At 37.3% G+C, this 25,228-nt stretch overlaps 1 pseudogene; it reads right to left on the bottom strand.

Moving 5' to 3' along the window:
- Positions 1-346: 346 nt before the first annotated feature.
- Positions 347-3,383, bottom strand: LOC143858234 (exportin-2 pseudogene; annotated as a pseudogene).
- Positions 3,384-25,228: the final 21,845 nt, after the last annotated feature.

Here is a 25,228-nt window from a genome sequence, read left to right as displayed (position 1 = left end):
GAGGGCCACCTCTATAAACCTTGGGTGGATTGCTTGCGTCCGTAAATGTTTGACTATCCCACCCTTTGATGTATTTTTTTGTTTTGGCCTGGGTTTATTTTGTATGATTTTCTTTTGATATTTTGTTGTGGTTTGACCATCTCGGTCTGGTCATCTTTGCTTCTACTTCATGAATTTAGCACCATTCAAAAAAATCTAATTTTAATTTCCATGGAGCTAACATAAAAATTTTTTTGACAGTTAGACAATGAAAAAATGGTGATATGACAATAATCTACCTTTCCTTTCTACAGAGATAACATAAACAAAATGCTAAAACTTGTAAAATAAAAAAGAAATGGCGGTCTTACCCAATGTCCGCAGAAAATGCAACATAAATTGATAGACTAAAGGCATAAGATACAACAATAATCAACTCCAATCTAATTACAAACAAGCTTCCCATGCCACATGCATAAGTTAAGGAGGGTGTAACTAACTGACAAAATGAAAACTATAGCCACAGTGCCAAGTAGAGAAATGAAGAGAGCAGAATAATAACTTAGCGTGATGACGAATATTTACCTTGACTATGGAAAAATGATATATGCTGAAAAGCTGGAGCAGTGCTGCTCGATTGGGCGAATCCACGTACTGTTCTATGATTGCCGGGTACTTTCCAGGAGAAAGAGTGGAAAGTCTGGCTACTGTAGTTACTAAAAATTCTTTCGGATCCTTTATTTCCTTCAGAGGATCTTCCTCTATCTTACCAGCATTGTAAAGACGAGTAAATACAGTAGTATAACTGACAGTTTCTCCTATGTTCGGCACTTCCACTTTGCCATCCACTCTATCTTGCTCTGGTCGTGCGAGAAGAGTAATAGTGCTGTCAAGCATTTCCCCCCATAACTTAGCAGCAGAGTTATCCAAGAGGCACGGAGACTCGCAAAGAAGTCTGGTAGAAGCAATTGAAGTCAACTTGAATTCAATGGCCCCAGTGATCAGTTTAAGATTTGGTATCCAGGATTCCTCGAGAAACATCCTAAATTGGTTGGGCTGAACAGCATTTATTGAGTCCGCAAGAGCTGTGTGTCCGTACCTGACCAAAAAACGTGACATGAATGTCATGAGCAACTTCACAAAAGTCACAATTCGCCGATTCTGCAAGTGTGTAAATAGAAAACCCCATATGTGGCCGATGTAAGGTGCCATCACATCATAGCCAAGATTTTCTACAAGACTGTTGAGCACATAGAAACCATGTTCCTCCATTCTTGGAACCAAGACCAGCTTTTGGAATATATCAAGCACGTCACTCAGCCTCCCTTCTCTACTCAGCACATGAGGCATCTTCTTAAGGTATGCCTGAAGCAATCGAACGAGAGTGGGGACATTTCCAGGTATGTACCAAGACTCGGGTGAGAGAAGCTTCTCAAAGAGTGGCAGGTAATGCCTTGGAAGAGGTGGTCTATTTATCTCCACAAGCTGAGTCATGATCTGAAATGTGTAAGGCCAAAACTCAGTGACACTATTTTCCAAAATAGATTCGAGAACAGGGAAAAGGTTTTCTTCTAATGATGATATCAGAGAAGGGTCCTTCCCACAAGACCTTCTGACCAAAGCGGCCACTGACTCGAACAGGAATGGTGAAAGGAGGGGGTTCTTTGGGTTCTTTAAAATCTTGCAAAGAACATGTGCTAGACTGGTAACACACTTGCAGGCAAATGTACCACCAATGTCAGCCACGCCGACAACCCGCATGATGCACTTCATGACATATATATTATCTTCGGATTCTGGAAAGTTCAGAGCACTGAAGAGATTGTCCATCAACATTAGCATGAATGGATCTATATCAGCAGAATTGTAGCAAGGACGGCCCCTCTCATCTTTAACAAGCAACAGCTTCTCTATACAATTTGCAGCATACGAATGAACAACATTCGACTTAAAGAGTAAGAAATCGTACAACATAGGGAATCAAAGAAATCACAAACAATTTCGGAATCTGGCTACAAAAATTCAAGAACTTCAAAGCATCTGCCTTGAGAATCGGATTTAATCCGTTCACATCTTGGATCTTTAATTCCGGAACAATAACAGTAGTGAAGAAGTTGTACAAATTAACGAGACCAGGAGGGACCAAATTTTCACCTGACCTCTTCACCGCAAGAGAAACAACCAAATATATTGCACAATCGTTCTCCTTCCAATTCCCACCCGGGTTAGTGGCATACAAATCTAGCATATTCTGTATCCGAAATGAAACCATTGATGCTACCTGCTCCCTGTAATTCGTCATTATTCCTTTCAGAAGCTCGCAAACAATTCTCCTCCTCGTATCAAGATCACTCCCCTCGATGTCTCTCCGAATGTACTCAACATAGTTCGTCTTAAACATCTCCTCATCCTCGTCCCGAAGCTGAATGTTTGGGATCACAATTCTCTGACAAATCTGCTCCAAGATCCCACCAAACATCGTGTGGTGGACGCTCATACTGACTGTGGTCAAGAACTTAATCGCTCTAATGGTCACATAATCACGGCTCAAAGATGCAGATGTAGTCATAAGAAGCCTCCAAATTGCATCAACGAAGCCCTCAATGTACCCCTCAAATTCCTCTTCATCCTTCTCCACGTAGAGGGTGATGTTCTCGCAAATGGCAACTCTGAGCCTATCAACACTGGCAATCCCATCTTCGTCCTCCTCGAGAGCAGGGTAAGTGGTGGTTAGATATTTATGGAACTCACACATCCACTCCTTCATATGATCCTCGAAAAACTCCGGCAATTCTTGGAAGTTAGAGTGAGTAGAAGATTAGACAGCGGATGCGCTGAGATTCGAAGAGAGTCTGGAGTGTTTCGGCGGGAAACTGAGGATTTGTAGAAATGAGCTCTGATGTTGTGTGGAAGATCTTTAAGACGGGTTCCACGAATCCATTAAGGCAATACTTGAGGTCTAAAAGGAAGTCTTTGGCTTTGCAGCAGTATCTGAACTTCTTGAAGATTGAATTCGCAGAATCAAGGATTCCATTGATAGAATAGTAATCCTTCGAATTCCCAAGTCTCGAGACGAGATCAGGGAGGAGGGAAGGCTAGGATTTGGGGAAATCGTGAATGGCAATGATGATGAAGGCTTCGCTAAGCTGTCTACGAATGAGTGGGGTAGAAGAGAGCATGATGGAGAGGATTACGGTTTTGATTTGGTCTTTTTCGGGGTGAGAGATTGGGGATGAATCTGAATCTGGAGGCGGAGCCCAGCGAGAGTAGAGGTGGTTCTTGAAGTTTATGGATGCAGATAGGCGGATTTGATTATCAACATTAGGCTCTGATACCAAGTGTAGTACACAAAGTGCATCACCATGAAGGGTTGAAGCTTGTGAAAGGTAAGATCCAGAATCATATCAGGGAGAGAATTAGAGAGAAAGAGTAAGAAGCCTTTTTATGGGGGAAAATGTACGATAAATTCGATCCCCGAAAATTTCCGGATCCGCCCCTTTAACGGTTTTTGGGAAAGGAAAGGATGTAACCGTTAGGGAAAGAATAGGAAACGAATTTATTATAGAAGAGGAAAATTTGGGCGGGAATAGGAACAATGCTATTATTTAATGAAAGGAAAATACTTTGAAAACGGGATTCCGTTTGGAAAATAAAAACAGAACTGAAATGGCCGTTGATTTGGCCCATTTCAATGTGTATTTTACTATTTTATTTCCTAATCGGGTTGCGAACCATCAAATTGGTCCCCTTTTTGCTAGGAAAATTTTGACGAAAACTTGCTAAAAATTCCCATAATATTGAAGGGAATTGCTAGCGTCCATCGCAAAAGGAATTTCGTTGCTGGTCTGTTGCATGTCAGACCACCCACCTTGTGAATGGAGACAAAATCCTAACAAATCCCAATATGGGATGAAAGTTGAAATAAATATACAAGATTCGGTCACATGGGATTTAAACAATCTTGAAAAGCAGGCAATTGATTGGTGCGATCTTAGGCCATGACCCCATCTAGGACCTTATCCTATCATTTGGACGGTCAGATCAGTCATAGAGATGGTGTATACACCTAATTTCGATGTATAACATATCAACTAACTAACCCAAGAGTGTAGAACACTAAGGTCAGTGGTTCAAATTTGCTTACCTATCAAAAGATAACAAATTTGTGCAGGCATGTAGTATGTTTTAAATGAAATCGAGAAAATCTTGATATTTCTCATGGCTTGGAAACTGTACGAAGTTTCTAAGAAACCTTAAGGGCGCGTTTGGATACCAGGAATCAAGAATGGGTATGGAAATCAAATTCCATTCCTATTCCATTTCCCATGGTAAAGGAAATGTGGATTCCAATTCTTGTGTTTAGTTACGCATTATAATGAAGAATCATTATTAACGAAGCATTTTCAGAAAAAAAAAAAAAAAAAAAAAAAGCAGGTTTAGGGTCTTACGTATGAGACGAAGCATTTGCCATAGAGAGACAGATTTTCTCCCTTAAATCATGGAGAGAGAGAGAGAGAGAGAGAGAGAGAGAGAGAGAGAGAGAGAGAGAGAGAGATCTTCTCCCTTAAATCATGAAGATTTTTCCCCTAATTTTGTCAACCAAGTCAAGTTATTTTGTGTTGGGAATAAGAATACCACCTACCTAGGGCGGTATCAAAATTCATCCAAGATTCCACCTAAAATTCCGGTTGGGCATTCCCTTTGCACTGAGTAAAATCTCCCAAAAGCAAGAACCGTGGGGATAGAATCAAACACCGATTCTTTAATTCTGATTCCATCAATCCAAAGACACCCTAAAAGCTTTACAATTTGTCCTTTCCTTACCATCATACAGAAGCTTAAGTTTGAATTTTAGTGTAGTAGGTTTCTTAGAAACTTTTTTTTACACTGAAAAAATTCAAACTTAAGCTTTTGTATGATGGTAAGGAAAGGACAAATTGTAAAGCTTTTAAGGTGTTAACATGATTGGTGCAATTAGTGGGTCCCGCATCTTACTCCAACGTGTCATAGTCCCACAAATTGTCATTGATTGGCATGTAAGACTCTCTAGCACCAATCATATTAGCATTCAATTTCAGCTTTGGATAGCCGAAATCAAGAATCAGTATTGGTGTCAAATTACATTCCCATTCCCATTCCAGTTGCCCCCTTCAAGGGTGCATTTGGATTGCCGGAATCAGGAAACAGTATCGGTATCACATTCCAATCCAATTCCAATTCCCATCGTAAACGGATAACAATTCCAATTCTAGTGTTTGGGTAAGCACTGGAACTTATCTAGGGAATCAAGCTTGATTTCGACTCTAGCGTTTGGTACCGTCCAGACTCGGAATGGAATCATATTTTCAATAAATATTTCAATCAGTCATACTTGTTTTTTAATAATAAGACGAATATATGCTATATTTTCTTATTCTTTATCTTAGGCATACTGAAAAATTAGGGTATTTGAGGAGAACTGCAAATGCATCTTGACTTCTTCATCTCTAGGAATTAGACAGATTGCTTGAGGTTGGGAATCATATCAACCTTCTTCATGAAAACCTTTTCAAGCAAGCCAGGCAAAATTGGGACACTACCATCTTAATGCCAAACAGAACCCCAAGAAATTTTCCTCCATTCACCAACACTGAATTTTACAATCAATTAATACAATACTTATCACATAACAGTAGCAGACAAGAATGATGCTAACAAAAGCATGTAAAAATTCGAGCAAATGCATAGTCCAGCCAATTTTTCAAACCCGGAATTTATCTAGGACATCGCCCACTCAATTATTTAGTCTTTTCAATTTCTCTTTCTTGGGTATCAAAATTCAAGCTAAAAGAGATGAACCCGAAAAAAAACTAGTAAAAAAAGAAGAAAAGGTGAAACGTTGCCTCATCATCCTCCCAATTAAGTATCTCTGGAGCAAACTCAAATCCATAATATTAAACCACCTCCCAAAAGAGCTCAACTTACAATCCCAAGAAAACATTGCAGAAAACAGAAGATGGAAGATGTGATTCTTCCTAAATATTCTTTACAAAACTGAAAGTCATAATCGCAGCAAAAATCAACGAAATCATCAAAAAGAAAAAGGAAAGAGAATTCACCTATGTTTACTAGTTTATTAGAGAGAGAAAGGAAGAGAGACAGAAACAACGTCTCTAAGGATTCGGCCAGAGAGCGAGGTGTTGGCCTGGCAATATAAAAGGTAAAAAACCAAACCCTGAAAATAAAAAAATTGGGAAAGAAAAAAGGAGAAAAATATGCTATTGGAGCTGTTGATGTTAAGTTGAGACAGAAAAGCAAGAACACTGCCTAAATGATGAAGTGGGTGAGCTTTGAAATGGATCCTCTTATGGAAGAGAGATCGAATAAAACCCATTTTCTTCTGTAGAGTTTTCTAGGTTTTCTTCTTTTGCTCATCTTAAAGCTCGAGATCTACAACATGCAAACAACGGGAAAAGAGAACGTGGCTGCCTTTACTCATCAGAGTGAAAGACCACATCTCGACTCTGGGTTTTTGAGAGAGAGAGAGAGAGAGAGAGAGAGACCGTTTTTCGTGTTGATTCTGGGAATCAGAATACCACCCCATTCGGCGGGTATCAAAACCCACTGATTATTCCCTTGTTTTTTCCGCTTGGTTTCAAGTTTTGTTTCCAATTACATTTAGCAAATGAAACCAAACACCGGAATCGCCTAAAATGGTATCGGATACCAATACCGAATCCCGATTCCGGCAATCCAAACACACCCAAAGGGAGTGTTGATTACAATAGTTGTGTCTCGGTAAGTATTAGAATGGGGAATTGGTATTGACTTTAGTTAGCAAAACTCCGTTTTAAATGGTGTTTTTATTTTTTTTGAGAAAAACTCAATTTATTAGTGTGAGGTTTAAAACTTTTACAACGAATAAAGCTCCGTTTTTTTAGGCAAACGTTTTAAACACGTTTAAAATGCGTTTTAAACACCTTTTTTTGGCCAACTTTCCAATTTTACCCCCACCATTTTTTGTAAATGACAAAATTCTAAACTCATTTTCTTGTGTTCGTGTTTTTTCTACTACATTTTTTTGAACCACTGCCGTATTAAACTCGAATTTTTGCCGTCATTATTAATATTATTATTATTATTATTTTGCAGAGTCACGTTTTGCTAACTATGCTATTGACATGTCATATTTCACATTCCACACCGACCACCTCTCTCTCTCTCTCTCTCTCTCTCTCTCTCTCTCTCTCTCTCTCTAAGAAACAAAGAAAAAGAAAAATAGCATATCATCATATCCAACTGCAAATCCCGCCATTAATTCAACACCAAAAACAAAAAGGGAAAAAGCATAAAACAATGGATTATAGGGAGGATTAGCACCTAACCTTAAAAAAAACACTCCAGAAAGCTGAAACCAGATCTCTCTCTTTGACACATTAGTGAAGTTGGCTTTTCCCAAACTTTCTCCACTGCTTCGACTTTTTAATTTTTTTAATAAAGTCACACAACAGGATTCAGCTACGGCTTTAACTTGCTTGAACAAGTGTAGCTTGCTCCACTATTCGAAAATGTCTGCAATAAATTCAAGTAAATATAGTGAAAAAGTTGCGAGTTAACTGAGTGGCCAATGGAAGGTGTCAAAGGGTTCTTCCTTTCAATACTGTCACCTGTTTTTGGAGTTCTTTGACCACGGAGAGAGAGAGAGAGAGAGAGAGAGAGAGAGTGTGAATGAGTCTCTGAGTGCAGTGATAAATCTACTCCCCATGTGTCTTTCTCTCTCCTCTGGGTTAGAGAGAGAAAGTGGAGAGAGAAAAACACATGAGGAGTCGATTTATCACTCCCCTTCCTAAATAGTGTAATGTAAAATGTGCTTCAAATCTGTCTATTTCTACAAATTCCAACTCTATAGTGACATTTGGCATAGATCAGACCTGCACTCGTTCCACTCTAGTCCTCAATTCCTATATTACTTTCCCAACAAACTCCATATGTTAAGATATTTGTAACCGTTTGGGAAAGGAAACCATAAATTCGTTTCCCCGAAAATGAATGCGTTAGATCGTGCAAATAGTACACTATACCTACCCCATTTGTCGTATATCGATGTGTTCTTGGTTAAAATAGAAAAGAAAATTGGAGGGAATGTAATCTTCTCTAGAAGATTTGTGGGGTGTGGCCTATCTACAACAGGAACCACTAAATGAATGGTTTAAGTCCTGAAAATACCTAGGCCCACTATACTTGCCTATTTCTTTGACTTGAAGGGATGTGATCATCTTCTCTAGAAGATTTTGGGGCATGCCCTATCTATAGTGAGGACAAATTGGTGGTCCCACAATGCTTTCTCTTGCGTGTGTGCATATTTTTGTGACACCCATGTTAGAAGACATGGCTATGGTTCATGCTGAAGTTGGCCAATCTGTTAAACAAATCAAAACATAACTTCCTTCAATTAGGATTAAGATAAACCAGTGTCAAATTTCACAATTAAGAGTCTAAGAAAGTGTAAATATTACAACTACAAAAGTAATAATGATTGTAGCACCAGCTGCCCATGTTAGAAGCCATGGAGATGGTTCCTACTTAAATGCTTCACCTCTACAATATATGGATCCTACATGTTGTAACCCCCTCCGCCTTACTCGTCTGTTAAACAATTATCAATGTAAATCTTGAAATTTTCATATATGATCACAACAATTGAAATTTTCACCTTGAAGGGCTAATGGGAAATTTTGTATTCAGTAGCTGCATCTAATTTTCAAATTGAGCTTCAATAGGAAGATTCCTTAGACAAAATACTCTGAAAATAAAAAAAATCCAAGGAAGTGATAGTTTCAAGTTGCCAAGTAAAATTCTCCATAATTTAGTAAATCATTATTTCTGCAATCCTTGAGGCTCCATCACAAGCTAACACATTCTGAATTAGCATGAATTCCAACCTTGACAAGATATCATCATGTACCTTGATGATCAGTTTCTTCAAGATCGTTGAATTCGCGAGCAAATATCTCAATAAACTCATTTCATTTTCTGATCCAGTAAATCCTCTAATCGTTAAGAATTTGAGGTGATATAACAGGCAATCGAAAGGTGACCGTTGTGATTCCCAGTAGTCCTCGGGATCGACGAAGCTCTAGGAAGACAGAATCCGATCACAGCATATAAGCGTTAAATCACTTAAATATTAAATTAAGAGAAAGTGTCCAATTAAGCAAAATCATAAATTAGTTTAATGAAAAATGATACAGCTAAAAATAAACAGAAGCAATTCATGGAAGTACTCACATTGGCACATCTTGTAAAACCTATTGTTATGGAAAGAGACTCCAAATTCGGAGAACTCCTAAGCAAGCAGGCAATCCCTGGAAGCTCAGATTTGTCTAATCCCGTCTTTAAGGTCAAATTCTTAAGATTACGGAATGGAGTTCGAAGACATTTGAATAGCTCCTCAGTTGCCAGGACCTTTGGACATGAAAATAGGGAAGACCATTATACAAAGCATGAATACTACACTATTGCCTAAAATTGAGAGTTTTACACGGTAATATTTAATGGGATGGAGAAGAAAGAACTCAATATTCCAAGCACCAAATATGGTTTTTGCAAAAAACAATAACCAAGAAAAGAAGCCACGCTTCTGTTACCAAAACACAAAGTTTAATTTTCGTTTATCAAAAGTTCATTCCTCTCAATCGGATAATATATATAATGACAAGATATCCTCTAATAAAGAGTCCTATCAAAAGAAAATACTAACCCCCTACTAAAAGCAGTACTTAAGAAATCCTATAATTCTAGACTACTCACTGAGATTATCTAAAGATAAGGATAAAATAAGGAAACAACTTCCTATAGGTAAGTAGGTATTCTAATCTGCAACTTTGTATGAAATTTCACCATGGGCTAAATTTTCAGCATATCAATCTCGTCAAAATGCATCAGCATCAGAATCCCGGGTTGGAGAAAATCCGTCCTCGGATTTGAATCTTCGAAGAGCGCACGTTATGACTAATTTTCGTCCCATGATTAAGAAAAACTCGCACGAGTTTTGAAGTGTTGAAGAATGCTAAACATCTGAAACTTAAGAGCCTCTAACTCTTCTACATAATCTCTAGGACGAAAAGACAATCTTTCTTGATATTGAACCGCCATGAATTCATAAACATCCGTTATAGGCTTCAATGTATAATCTAATAAAAAATCGATCGACAAAAATTGATGAAGGAATAAAATTAGTATGTCGATATTTATCATCTACTTCGATCTCCATGCCACCAGATCTAATTTCTTTTGCTTCTTCGGTCGTGGTTTCATAACACACAACAACCATCTCTTGTGTTACTACATCCTCGCAACTCCCACTATCAATGATAATATTATTCCTAGTACGCCGAGTAACTAACGCCTCACCATGATCGTTCGAAGTGATCTTGTCACCCTCATCATCATTGTAGTCGTCAAAACACGGTTGTTCATTTAGAGCCATCGATTCGACTTACTCGTCAAACTCTTCGACCAAATCTAGATGTGGTTGTTCATCTAGAACCTTCAATTCGAACAACTAGTCAAATTCCTCGTTGGACTGATTAGGACCCATCCGATCTTGAACTTTCCTTTCACCCGGCTCAGCCCACGGAGCACGATGATCAAAAGGGTTAAAATCTTCCGAGATGAGACTATTTTTATAGCCTCTCCGAGTTTCGAGACACGCTACGCGTTTCGTTAGTTGATGGATTTTCATCCTTAATTCTTCAACTTCATTGATTTGATGATCTTGATGACGCCCACGAGCCATGGTAGTCGCTTCTTTGCGACAAACGCCACGAGTCAATCAGAGCTCCGATTCCAAATTAATGGGATGGAGAAGAAAGAACTCAAAATTCCAAACACCACATATGGTTTTTTGCAAAAAAACAATAACCAAGAAAAGAAGCCACGCTTCTGTTACCAAAACACAAAGTTTAATTTTTGTTTATCAAAAGTTCCTTCATTTCTCTCAATCGGATAATATATATAATGACAAGATATCCTCTAATAAAGAGTCCTATCAAAAGCAAATACTAATCCCTATTAAAAGCAGTACTTAAGAAATCCTATAATTCTAGACTACTCATAGAGATTATCTAAAGATAAGGATAAAATAAGGAAACAACTTCCTATAGGTAAGTAGGTATTCTAATCTGCAACTTCGTATGAAATTTCACCATGGGCTGAATTTTCGGCATATCATTCTCGTCAAATGCATCTGCATCAATATTACTCATATTTTTCCACTAAACATTCACTAAAGCGATTGGGTGATCTTGTAATAAACTAAAAACAAATATAATGGGGATTCAATTTTGAATCAAGGTAATAAGAATTTGCTTTACCTTCATTTTCAAATGTGTTTGCATATAATGTCACATGCCAATGGTTTTGAAGTCAAATAAGTTATTTGCAAATAATGGATATAATTGTTGTAGAAATGATATAGTTAATGGCTTCCATAGAGGCCTTAATGTCTCATTTGAGCATTAAATTCAAATATTTTTTTGTAGATAATTAGGGACCAATCTCTCACCCCTAATCTATTTATACCATGCATAAAGCCAAGCAAAAAAAGAAAAACAAATCTCTCCTTACATAATCCCACTCTCTAAATGAGGGCTGAGAGGTCCCTTGCACCCTTTTTTGTTAATTTTCCCTAATCATCTGTTGGCCCAGATGGCAACCAAAGAAGGGGTGAATTGGGATTTTAAAAAATTTTGTTCTCTTGAAATAATTTAACAATTAAAACTAAGTACAAAATTAAGAATCAAAGAACTAGGAAGATAAAATTAAATGCAAAAATAAATAGAGGAATTAAAATAGTGTGCACCAATTTTATACTGGTTCGACCCAATTCCAGCCTACGTTCACTCACGAGATGTCCTCTCTCGTCGCTTTACTATCTCGGTCTTCTTACGGGGGAAAAGACCAAACCGTTACAAGCTTTCCAAGGATTGATCCGGTGCCCTACACCAAGACTAAACTCTATCCCTGAGCTTAGCGTCTAAGGGTTCATACGATGCAATCCACCAATTTCAATATTCTTACAAGGGAGGATACAACAATTTAGCTCATTGCACTTTCTCTCAATATTTTGCAAAGGACTCCAACACTAATCCCTCAAATAATATACAAATAATGGCACAAAGGGTTTGCACACAAGTGTATAGGCCAAGATAAGTCTCAAGTGTGTTTAATACATGTTTAGAGGTCTTAGAACCCTTTTTATAGAGTTTATAACCCAAAACAAGCCGTTATAGGATTATAATGGCTAGGACGGATGACCCAAGATCGAATGGGGAGCCAACTGTCTAGTGGACTGTTGTCTGTCCAGGGTATTGGACCGGTTTACAAAAATAACTTTGGAAAATCATACCTTCCTCGTTTCTTATCAGATTTTGACGTTTTTGTGCATTTCGGAAATCTTAGGGAGTCTACTTTCTATTAAAAATAATTTAAAAATGATTTGTGACTTCCCTAGTGATATAAAGAGGGACTAGAATTAGACCCTAGACTTCACAAAAACTTTTTCAATTGTATCCATTCTCGCATTTACGCTTTTAATATCTTCAATTTTAGTCGTTTGAAGAGCTTACAAAAAGCGTCCTTAAACAACAATCACATATTAGTAAATCAACTAACATAGAATGTCATATTGTGTTGGGAGTCATCAAAACATGACTGGAGAAAGAGTCCAAGGTTGAACCCTTGGGCTAAGAATCTCCCCCTCCCTCTTTGATGTTGACAAACCCAAGATGATTTTCATAATTAAACTCCCCCTAAATATATGTTTCAAACAAAAAAATGCTCCCCCTTAATCTATGCCATGTTTAAAATAATTTCTATAAATGATTTTCAAGGTTAATTTCAAATCATTCAATTTCTCTCCCCCTTTATCATCGATTAAAAGATGGGGTAAGAAACAAAACTGATTTCCAAAAATCATATGACGAAGGAGTTAAAAAAAGATAAAATTATGAAAGTTTAAAAAGTCCCCCGTTGCCAAATTTTAAAGCAATATCAAACTCTCCTTCTTGATTCAAAAAGATAATATATGATGAATTTCCAAAAATGGGGTTTTAACTAAGATTATCAAACTTTGTAGCTTCCTATTTTGTCATATGAACGAAATTTTAAAATAATGTTTAACTCCCCCTTTTCAGTCAATTGGATAATTTTAGAAGGGTTAAAAAAAAATCTTCATCTGTACTAATTAATCAAGATATGACCATTCATGCACATCATCAAAAAATTATAAATTTTCTAAGATAGATCACATTGAAGGCACACAATTCATATAAATCCAATCTTCATACCTAGGGTTTTATAAAATAAATTTTTTTTTTAAAACCTTGTGCTAATCATTAATTTTACAAATTAAAAAAGGGGAAAAATACAGTTACACCCCCTCAACTTTCAAATACATCCAACTATAACCCTGACTTGTGAAAGTCACCAACTACACCCCGTGAGGTTTCAATTTGTATAAATTAGACCCCCTCTTTTGAAACACTGTCAATGCTAATGAACACCCCATACCCCATACCCAAATCCAAACACTACCAAAAACACCCACATTGTTTGGATGATCCAAAGCATTCATTTGATGGACCATGACACAGATAGGGTGTGCCCAAAAAATCAACTCTATAGGATCATCCTAACCCTTCGATCTGTGGACAAACCGTCAAAAGAGGGGGTCAAAATTGAAACCTCAGGGTGTGCAGTTGGTGACTTTTAAAAGTCAGGTGTATAGTTGGATGTTTTAGAACGTTGAGGGGGTGTAACTGTATTTTTCTGATGCAGTGGCATATCCAAGTGGCACTGTAGTATAATGCCATTTGTCATCCATGTGGCACATCCTTTGGTTTGACTTGGTCTTGGGTTGTTGCATAAAAACTTGGCTAAGTAATAAGTATCTCTTTTTCTTTTTTTTTCTTTTTTGTAATAAGTATCTCTAGCTATTAATGTTAGCAGTGAAGTCTTTCTTTAATGCTTCTTTGACTTTGTTAAGACTTATTGGGTTTGTATTTTGACTACTTGGGAAATGGTATTGTCATGAAAATATGCCATATCTTGAACTTGAACATGATTGAAGTAATTAATATCAACAATAGGCTTCAACGCGGGATCTAATAAAAAAGGATCGATATATATTGATGGAGAAAGTTTGTGTCGATTTCTCCATCAATATATATATAAATATATATATATATATATATATATATATATATATATATATATATATATATATATATATGAGAGAACGGTTCCTACACACATGTGTAGATAAGTTATCTACACACTAGCTTAAAATACAGTGGGGGCCATATTATTTGGGTGATCCGAACCATTCATTTTTAAGGCCCTCTCATAGATAGGGTGTCCACAAAAAATTAGATTCATAGGATAATCCTAACCATTCGAATTGTGGAGGCAAAAAATAGACTAATTTGTGAAGGTTTAAAGACATCCATTTTACCTCCACAAATCGTAAGGTTGGGATGATCCTATGGATCTGATTTTTTGTAGACACCCTATCTATGTGAGGGCCTTTAAAATGGATGGCTTGGATCACCCAAATAATGTGGGCCCCCATTGTATTTTAAGCTAGTGTGTAGAGAATTCTCTACACATATGTGTAGGAACCGTTCTCTCTCTCTCTCTCTCTCTCTCTCTCTCTATATATATATATATATATATATATATATATATATATATATATATATATATATATATATCGATCCATTTTTATCAGATCCCGCGTTGAAGCCTACAATTGATATTAATGACTTCAAGCATGTTCAAGTTCAAGACTTGGCATATTTTCATCTTTTGGATTAGGCAGTAGGATTTTATCTTCGAGAGTTTCAAATGATAAACATTCCTTAGTACTTCAAAACTCGAGAATGAATTTTTTTAAACAAGGGGACTATGACGCGGACGGAAATCACCAAGTATGATGAGTTTAAAGAAGGAGATCTTGTTATGGTGTATCTTTGTAAGGCAAGGTTTCCAATAGAAACTTATAATAAGTTGAAGCAAAGAAAGTTTGGACCTTGCAAAGTTCTAAAGAAGTTGGGTGCATGTCACTTGGAGTTACCAAATGGATTAGCCATCAGCCCTGTTTTCAATTTAAGCAATCTTTACCCATATTATGGTGACCCAGATGGAGAGTTGTTTGAAGGCACTGATTTTCCTGCTATACCTGCTACTTTGCCGTGAGAAAATATCAATGTGCTGGACATGTGTTCTATCACTACTCGTTGTGGCACAGTACCTTGTGCGATGGAAAGGAAAACCAAACTCTGAAGATGCATGGATCTCAGCGAAAGAATTGAAGCAATTGGATGAGCAGCTTCGGCATGACCTCACGACGAACTCGAGGTCGAGTTCTTTTTTGGGATGGGGTGAATGATGCGGTGGCATATCCAAGTGGCACCGTAGGATAATGCCATTTGTCATCCATGTGGCACATCCTTTGGTGTGACTTGGTCTTTGACTTGGTCTTGGGTTGTTGCATAAAAAGTTGGCTAAGTAATAAGTATCTCTAGTTATTAGTAGTAGTGGAGTCTTTCTTTAATGCTTCTTTGAGACTTTGTTAAGACTTATTGGGTTTGTATTTTGACTACTTGGTAAATGGTATTGTCATGAAAATTGTCCTAGAAGTTATTATAGGGTACTAAGAATAGGCAGAAGTTTTTGGTAAGTCATTTTCCATGTATCTCATTTACTTCTTGTATCTCCATATATATCAATGAGAATGAGAAAAGAAGGGAGGGTACTTTGGTTAAAATTCTCTATAGCAAATTGCTGTAAATCTGGAGTTGAGTGATTCCTCCCAAGGGTTGAGTGATTCCCCTTCGGCGTTGAGCAATTCCGCCTTGCTAGTCGAGTGACTCCTAGCACCCTATCCGGCATCTAGTGATTCCGCCTTGCTATTCTTTACCATTATCTTTGTTCTTTGATCAAATCTCTTTTGTATTTTCATTTTGTGGGTTGTGGCCTGCATCATTTTCCCTTAAAAATATCTAAATCTACATAAGCATATAATAATGTAATCAAGTTAAGTTCTTTGGAACCCATATTTTCTTGGGTTCATTTGAATTTGTTTTATATGAAAACGATTTCTTCTCCACCCAAACAAATCTATCATTGTGCAAATTTCTATATTTAAAGTTATAATGACCTAGACTACCACAACAGTAGCATGTAGATGATGTAGATGGACTAGTATTATTGCAAGGAGATGCATTTTGAGAATAATTTCTCTTGTTAGGTGGGCAACTTTGATTCCTAAGAATTATGTCTACTATTTGTTCTTCAAAAAATAATTTTAAATCATGATTTTTTTTTTGAATGGTAAAAGATTTCATTCCAATAAGTGACGAGGGGGTCTATACAAGGAATCAAGAAAGAAAAGAGATAACAAATAGAAATAAAAGAAGAATAAGAAAATAAATGTCAAAACTCCAATTCCGCCCTAGTGACACCCTCTCTAGCAAGTCTATCAGCGACGTCACTGGCCTAATGCCGAATATGAATAAAAGAAACTCTAAATCCACTCAGCCTATCAAGAATTTCGCCAAGGAAAGCGACGAACCTCTGGGAGCCCTTAAGCCATCTAATAACATTAAGGAAGTCTCCTTCAATCACTACTTTATTCAGGTCATAGGATTCTAGCAACTTGATTCCTTGATGCACCGCTCGCACTTTAGTTTCATTTGCATCGGCAATACCTATAGGACCAAAAAATGCTCGAATGGCAGAACCCTCCCTAAGGACACCCCCAATACCAGTAGAACCCGGATTTCCAAAGCTAGAACCATCGAAATTTTGCTTAAGAGATCCGCTCACCAGGGGAGATCCATACTTGCACAATCCTAGGCGCCCGATCAGCTCCACTGCAGATTTCCTTCCATCATGGGCCGACACAAATTGGAATAGCAGTAAATACCTCACCCAAGAGATAGTGAGGGCAATCACCTTATTATAGAAGAATGGTTCTCTATTGCAATATCCTTTAAATATCCTTGTGTTGCGTTCTTTCCATAAGACCCAAATGATGGTTAGGACGGAAACATTCCAAATAATCTTCCCTTTTTTCCTCCATAGAGCCACGGTCCAACTCTCTAACAAGTCAATAAGCTACGCAGGTAAGACCCAAGAGATCCCAAATTTAGATAACACCCTACTCTAAACATCATGATCTCTACTCACTTTACAATGCATAAAAGGGTGATACATTGTTTCCCCATCTTCAATACAAAGGGCGCAATGATCTACTAACAACATCTCCCGATTTCTCAAGAAGTCAACCGTTTGGATTATTTCCAACAACCATGGCCCACCCCAAAGTACATACCCTTGGTAGAGCTTGGATGTCCCCAACTTTGGCAACTTTGGAGGGCAGAGCGAGGGATAAGGTTTAGGTAGAATGATTTGACGGATAATTCTCCATCCGAGTTCCAAATCCAAACCCTTTTTAATTGTGATTTTTAGAAAGTAATTTTTCATTTCCTTTCTCAAGTCTTGAGTCACTTGAATAAAATCATTATTTTCATTTTTCAAGACTTCAGTTAATTTAATCAACTCATCATTGTTTTAACTAATTTCTTTGTTTTCTTCTCTTAATGAAATGATTAAATCATTATTTTTTGAACTATTCAATTTTTTCATTTTTAGATCATAATTTTTCATTTTCTTCATTTAATACATTAATTTGTTGAATATAATCAATATTCAATCCATCATTTTCTTCTTTCCAAGTTTTGTTTTCCTTTTTTAAGATTTCATTTTCTTGAATAATCAATTCATAGTTGGAAGATAACTTCTTATTATTTTTCGAAAAAATTGGATCATAGGCCCTTTGTAAATTTCATACTCTTTTAAAATATTAGCAAGATATTTTTTAAGAGTTTTGGTTTTGAAAATATATTTTAATGCTTCAAATAACTCACCATAAGAGACTTCATCATCATCATCATGGGATGTACTAGTAAAACTATATTCATCCAATCCCATGAAACAAAAATGTTCATCATAAATATCTTCGAGTTTAGGCCAAATTTCCTTAGGACTATTACAAGTAGATATTCTACTGGACAAGGCACAACACAAGGAGTTCATAGCCTTGGAATCAAGGGTGACTGATTTTTTATCTTCATTATTTCACTTTAACTTAAAGGAAGTTTTCTCATTTGAGGAAAGTGTTTCTGCGGACAAGTGGCTTAAAAAGCCACCGATTGGTCGCTTTTTGTAGACCCCGCAGAGGTGGACCCGTCATACCAACCAATCGGTGGGTTTTTAAGCCACTTGTGCGCAGGGAGCTCCCTGCACACGTGCGCAGAAACAGTTTTCTCATTTTTAAAAGGTTAAAACTTTTTGGTTATATCTTGATAAATCGGTATATATTTTGCAGATTATAGATTTATAGGGACAAATCCCAAAAGTAAAAAGTACACAAAATGATATGATGGTAAGTGTGGAAGTTTTGTGACAAAAAAAACTCCCTAAAAGAAAAAAAAAACTAATATCCATTGCCCGTATTTTGTTAGATATGCCCCACTCTTTGATTTTGAGTTTCGTTCATTGGCGATAACCTTTCTGGCCCAACGAGTTGTTGGAGGGGAGTCAATGGACCCAGATGATCCGATGGATCCAAGTTTGGGCACATCAGTTGGATCCAAACATGTCCATTGGATCCTTACCCTAAGGCTAAAAATTATTTTGCATTTTGACCCAGACATAACTGCAAAATCCAATAGTGTCCTAAATCCTGAATGGAGGGTGCCAATTAATGTACGAATATAACCATCTTATTTTCATTCGTTTAGGTCTGTTTATTAGGTATATTTTCATAATATTGATGAAAACCCCTACTCAAAACAACAAACAAACATTTAATTTTCCCAAGTTTCATATCGACGATTCTCCTCTCTCTCTCTCTCTCTCTCTCTCTCTCTCTCTCTCTCTCTCTCTCTCTCTCTCTCTCTCTCTCTCTCGCCTTTCTTCCCTCTTTGCTTCCCTAAATCTAAGCAGCAAGCAAACTTCACTAAATATTAAGGAGGACCGGATAAGCCTAACTTTGTTTAGGGGCCCATTAATATGGGAATTAGTCATTACTGGTACAATTATTGTTGTTGCGCCCCTAAACTGCTTCTACATGTGCCTATTTGTCTTATTGCTTGAATCAAGCTAGGTGTTTGACCCAAGGAAGCAGGAATCTTCCCCTGCATCGGGGAATAGCGATTCCCTGGAACCCGATTCCGAATCGGGAATCTCAACGCTTGCCCAGAAAGTGGGAATTATGCTCCTCAAAATGGGAATCGTGCTTCCCCAAAATGGGAATCCCGCTTCCCCAAAATAGGATTCGCGGTTCCCAAAATGAGAACGTGCTTCCTCGTCGCTTCCCATCATTTTAATTTTATGGGAGTCACAAAAAATGGAAAGCACGCTTCCCCGTCTCTTTCCCGGCTTGCTTCCTTCGGTGCTTCCTCCAACCCTTCACCCTTCCCGCTTTCCACCATCCCAGGAGCCTTCGCTTCCCACTCTGGCAACCTTGGTTTGACCCTCTTATCTATAGGTAGGTAAACAAAGGCATGTACCATGCTAATAAAGGTGTGATGGGGTTTGTTGCTTGCCTTAGGACTAATAGTGTTAACAGACATTGCACAACATAATTAAGTAGGACCTAGGACACTTTGAGGTACGGTTCGATATAAATGGATCGTGACCCAGACTCAAAATGCAGGATCCAAAAAGGATCCAATGGCGTCGGATACAATTCTATACCAATAATGATTGTTGCGAGGAGTTATGGTGATGGAAAATGCGACGTGACTGTTTAATAATCGTCCCAAATCATATACAATGGCAATGGCAATAACCGTCGTTGAAGGCTAAATATTTTTTTGTTCAAAAAAATAATAAGAACTTTATAGGAGACAGTACATATCAGTACATATCCGTTGCAAAGTAAAGTCATCTCTAATAATAGAATTTTTTTGAGAATTTCCATTGCCAAAACATAAATAAATTCGCCGATCATTGGTGGGAAAGATGACGTAATCAATGGCGGGGAAAGACCGCGAAGGAAAAAACAATTGTCGCTTATATATAATTATATATAGAAAAATATTTAACATATTTTGTTTAGTATCTACCACGGCAATCAATCAATAAACGTCCCCATAAAAAATAATTTGCCAACAGTTTTAAATATACCATTGCTAAATATTAAAAAATAACCACAATATTTTTTAATATTTAGAAAAAAAAATATTAAAATCAAAATTTAATATTCTAATTTACCTTCTATAGAGATGTTAAAATTTCCATTGCGAAAGCCCATATTTCTTGTGGTGATAAAATAGAGAAATTAAAGAAGTGTATCCATCGAAACAAGGGGTATACACACCAGTTCTATGAAAGAAAAGTAATATATGTACCTGAAGGCAAGAGCTCACTGTTAAAACCATGATATTATCAAGAGTGCTAAGAAGTTGAGCCATCTCTCTAGACTTTTTATGGGATTCGCTATTGAACCAAAAATCAAGCACAACCTCAACCAGATATGGCAACCTCGTGACATCAAATCTGATTATGCTACCAGAGTACTGAAAAACTTTGAGATTCGGGACACGAATTTGGACCTCACTGAGAGGAGAATTTTTCCAATCGGTTATGCTCAAGCTTTCAAGTTGCAGACTTTCTGTAACAATATTGAGACTAGTCATACCAAGACAGTTCTCAAGATGTAATTTCTTCAAGGCTGAGCAACTGCCAAGAACTTGAACGAGCAACTCCGAGCTTAATCTTATCCGTACCAGCGATAAGGAATTAAGGGAGGCGAAAATCGTGAAATCCAATGGATTGAGTGTACAATAGCGCAATCTCAATATTATTAATGACTGATAAGAGAAGAAGTAATTTGGTAGTTCAAAGGGTCGGCAACCAGCAGGCTTATGGTTCCTGTAATTGCCTCCCCACAAAAAGTCTAGATCGAGCTCTTGGACCCCCCTTTTGATCGCGAAATTTAGCCATTGATTGATATAAGGATAGTACTCAGGATTATAACGGAATGTAAGGCAAAATTTTGTTATCCTATCACTTTTGTAACAAAGGAGGGATCTATGGACGAAGTCTACAAATCTTACCCTCCATTGGTTCTTCTCATGCATCACCCATTCCCTAGGCTCGATCGTGAGTAGTACGCTTGGCCTATGATCTTCTATGAAGAGATTCTCATCAAAATCAAGATCATGGATTTGCGTCCAAAGGTCTCTCCATCTTTTTGATAGAATGCTCGTTCTTATAGCGAATTTTGTGGGCAAATAAGCCATGATTAGGAGTAGGAGGACATCAGGCAAGTTGCTAAGCAGGTCGATTTTGTTCCTCATTGCTGACCCACCTGAGATTGAGAGAGGGAAAAAAAAAATGAAAACTTGGAGTTCCTGTATTATCATCTTTGAGGGAGGAGAGGGTAGTTATAATTATGTTTCTTGTCGCGGATTCTGCAAATTGGCTAAACTTAGATGAGAGAGAATCCTCAGGCACACCTAAATCTAATAGTGATTCTTACACATGGCTAATGAAAGAAAAAATTGGTTAAAGGATACCTGGTTGTATTGGCCACGCGCATTAAATTATAGAGATACTGTAGTACATAAAATCAATGGCTTCTTCTATTATTAGTTTGATGGCATGGAAAGCATTTAAAATGTTATAAATGGTATCCCTCATGACAAAGGAAAGGATTGCATTCCTACCAACCTTTGCTCAACAAATGAACGGTTTGGATCATGCTATGACGTGTACTTTTTGAAAAATAGGGGACTTCCCGAGCACACACCATATAAAGACTCTTAACTAAAAATGAGGACTGCTGTGATATGTAGTCATGGTTTAAAATTTCGGTTTCGGTAACTGTTTCAGACCCCACCAAAAACCGAAATTTCGGTCCGAAATTTGGTATTTTGGTTCCAAATTTCGGACAGAAATTCCAAATTTTCGGCCAAAATTTTGTAACACTTCTTTTTTAAATAAAAAATGTCATTAAATCGAAATTTCGGACCGAAATTACTGAAAATTCGGTCTGAAATTTCGTAAATGGCGAAAAATTGAATTTCGGAAAACTTCGGTTTCGGTCGAAATTTAAAACCATGTATGTAGTGCATAAACTGGAAAAAAAAAAAGGTGGTCTTCTCACTTCCATGGTACAATGATGGGACCCATAGATGCGAGTTTATTTGAAAGGCCAAAATTAGATAGGATCATTTTATGTGCCTAATTTTTGGGTTATTGCCCATCGATCTTAATTTGAATTAAGAATCATTGTATCCGTCTATCTTGATATGATTTAAGAGCCATAGTGCCAGAGCTCCCTTGTGTAGAATCATTCGCTTTTTGTTAAAGGCTGATTTTGAAAAACAAATGGCGAGATGGTTAACACCAGACATCAAGAACAGTTTTTGTTTTTCCTTTTCTTTTCTTTTCTTTTCTGTTTTTGCGACTAACTTTGTTGCGATGGAGGTTGGATCACCCCATGATTCAAATCCTATAAAAATGTTAGACAACTGGTTTAAATATTATATCGACTATTTATCGTGATATGTATCGAGATACATCGGTAATTATGCTAAAATTTAACGTCAATTTATCGTAAACTTTAAGTTAGAATGATAAAACCATGGAATTTATTAGATTTTAAACTTCCTAAATAGGCTAAAAGCTTTTCCAAAGCTTCATTATTTCTTTCTAAGTTTATATTTATTAGGAAAAAACTTTCAAAATGGAAATCCATACTGAAAATAAAGATGGAAATGAAAGTCACTGACGAGTTGGTCATCTTTGCAGTGTTTTAGGCATTTGTCAGGATTCAAGCTCGCTTCCTTGCTTTCTTGTGCACATGTTGTGATAGAGAACCATGCTATTTTTTTTCACAAAATGGATGTCTGTTTTGCTTACGGCCCTCTTTTTATTATTTGCCTGAATTTATCAAGTGCAAGTTGCTTCTCTTAGAAGGTTGAGACATAATAAGAAGACACACTTCAAAGAAGAAGAAGCGACGATTGTGTTGTTTAAACATTAACTAATTTGATCCCTTTGGATCTTGGGCATCAAATCAAAGAAAAATTCAATTTCTAACGAGATGACGGCCGAAACTTTTCCGTCCCCTGGGATTGGATTATAGGCGATTGAGAACAAGAGGGGAACGAAACTTCTTCCTTGGGCTCCTCTGCCTCTGCACAGGTGGAAAGGACTTTTTAGGTGCAAAATGCGACTCTTAATGCAGGGATGTTGGCACACGCAGAACGTGAACGACTCTTGGGGTTGACAGACCATCCAACCTAGGCTACACGACAAAACAACGCAAATGAAACGCCAGTGTGAGGGATAGTGAATTAAAAAGGCAAATTCATCTGGGAAGATGAATTCGTTGCTTCCTTGATCCGGGAAAATCTACGGCTGCCGAAAAGTAAAAGTACAAGTGATGGAAAGTAAAGATAAGATGCTAATATATGTTTGGATTTGGTTTTGTGACCTCTTCCTTGGAGACAAACGCCTCCTTATATAGCTTTATTTGGGTAATCGTTACCCATCACCCCAAGTTCTTCTTGGAGGGAAGTTTTTGGTAACCACCCATGATGGGCTCGGTTATTCTCACATCATCCATTGTCCAGGTAGTTATCGTCCACCTTCCCACATTTGGCAACAACTGTGCCACATCCTTGAATCAGCTTCACCAAATGGTGTCTCAATAAGTCGGTCCCATTCGACCAATTGGCTCTTTAGAGATAAACATGCTTTAATGAAAATCTCCAATAACTATTCATCCTTCTAGATTACATTACCTGCATGTAGTTTCACGCGCTCATTAAATGCCGACATGGCATGTAGCCTGTTGACTCGGTCCGAATGGACTGCCACTTGATAATTTTGTCATTTATCACTCACTGATCTCCAAAATAGGTGTAAACAGCAATTTATGTATCTTTCAATGACAGAAATGAGTTTCCCTCACACATTAGATGTGATTAATCGAACCAATGTTTAAGTGAGGGAGAATATTTGAAGTGGGCCCAATGACTTCACGGATCATGTCATCGATTTGCAGATGAATATAGTTTTCTTCTAATCATTGATGTATCCACCCTACTCTTTGTGAGGTGATATGTTTTCAGCTGCAATGGAGATTCATAGCACAAAACCCAGCTGCTTAGGGAGTGTTCTTTAACCATTTTTGGAGGTGCTTCTGCTCTATTTATAAGTTTCGATGCAACAACAGGAAGTTACATTCTACTTGTTTTGTTCAACAAATGGTCCATTCATATACAGTAATCATATTGTACTTGGTAAAAGTGTATGTGCATGTGAATGAGTTTCTGGGTTTCCTAAATAGTGTAATGCAAAATGTACTTCAAATCTGTCAATTTCAACAAATTCCAACTCTATAGTGACATTCGGCATAGATTTGTGCCGAAATTTCGTAGCCAAAAGGGAGTCTCTCCAAGCTATTCTATCTACCCATTTCTCCCACTCAGAAGACCGGAGAATGAGAATCATTGAACAAACGCAGCCTATTTTATTAAAACAGAAGCTGAAACTGATTGTGTCCAGTACATGCTTCTAACAAGTGACAAGCTCTCAGTCAATAGATCTGACCTGCACTCATGCCACTCTAGTCCTCAATTCGTATATACTTTCCCAACAAACTCCATATGTTAGAATGGATGGTTGACATTCCAAACCTTCAAATTTGTGGAGGTTTTAAGTTACTTTCTACATTTCTGAACCTTCAATTTTACAAACCACAAGTTCAATGGCTTCAAATGGGAAAAATTATGGGGCAAAGTCTATATCCATGTTGGGTACAAATAAATGAAGGGCATAGATCATCCAACAAGTAGTTCCCACCCTAAACTTAGGATAGGATACTATAGTTTCTCATTTAAAAACTATGGCAAAATTAAAAAACCAGCAACTGATATTCGCACTACCATGTTTGGTAATGGACAAACTAACCTTTGTGTTATTATTTAACCAGCTTTCAAAGCTTATTACAATTCCCAAAATGCTCTCAGCAACCAATTAAAAAGGAAAGACAGGGCGAGTTCGTCCCATTATAAAAACATGGTAGTATCAATATAAGTTGCCTGAAAACCAAATGAACATGCTACGAGAGCATCCAACCACGTCTCCATACACAAAAAGGAATTGTAGACTCAATTTTGCG

The sequence above is a fragment of the Tasmannia lanceolata genome, unplaced genomic scaffold, assembly GCF_043159265.1.
Source record: "Tasmannia lanceolata isolate RefF3 unplaced genomic scaffold, GAP_Taslan_0.1 ptg000025l, whole genome shotgun sequence".
In the NCBI taxonomy this organism is placed as follows: Eukaryota; Viridiplantae; Streptophyta; class Magnoliopsida; order Canellales; family Winteraceae; genus Tasmannia; species Tasmannia lanceolata.
Note: the sequence above shows the minus strand (reverse complement) of the source record. Positions and strands in the feature narration are given on the sequence as shown.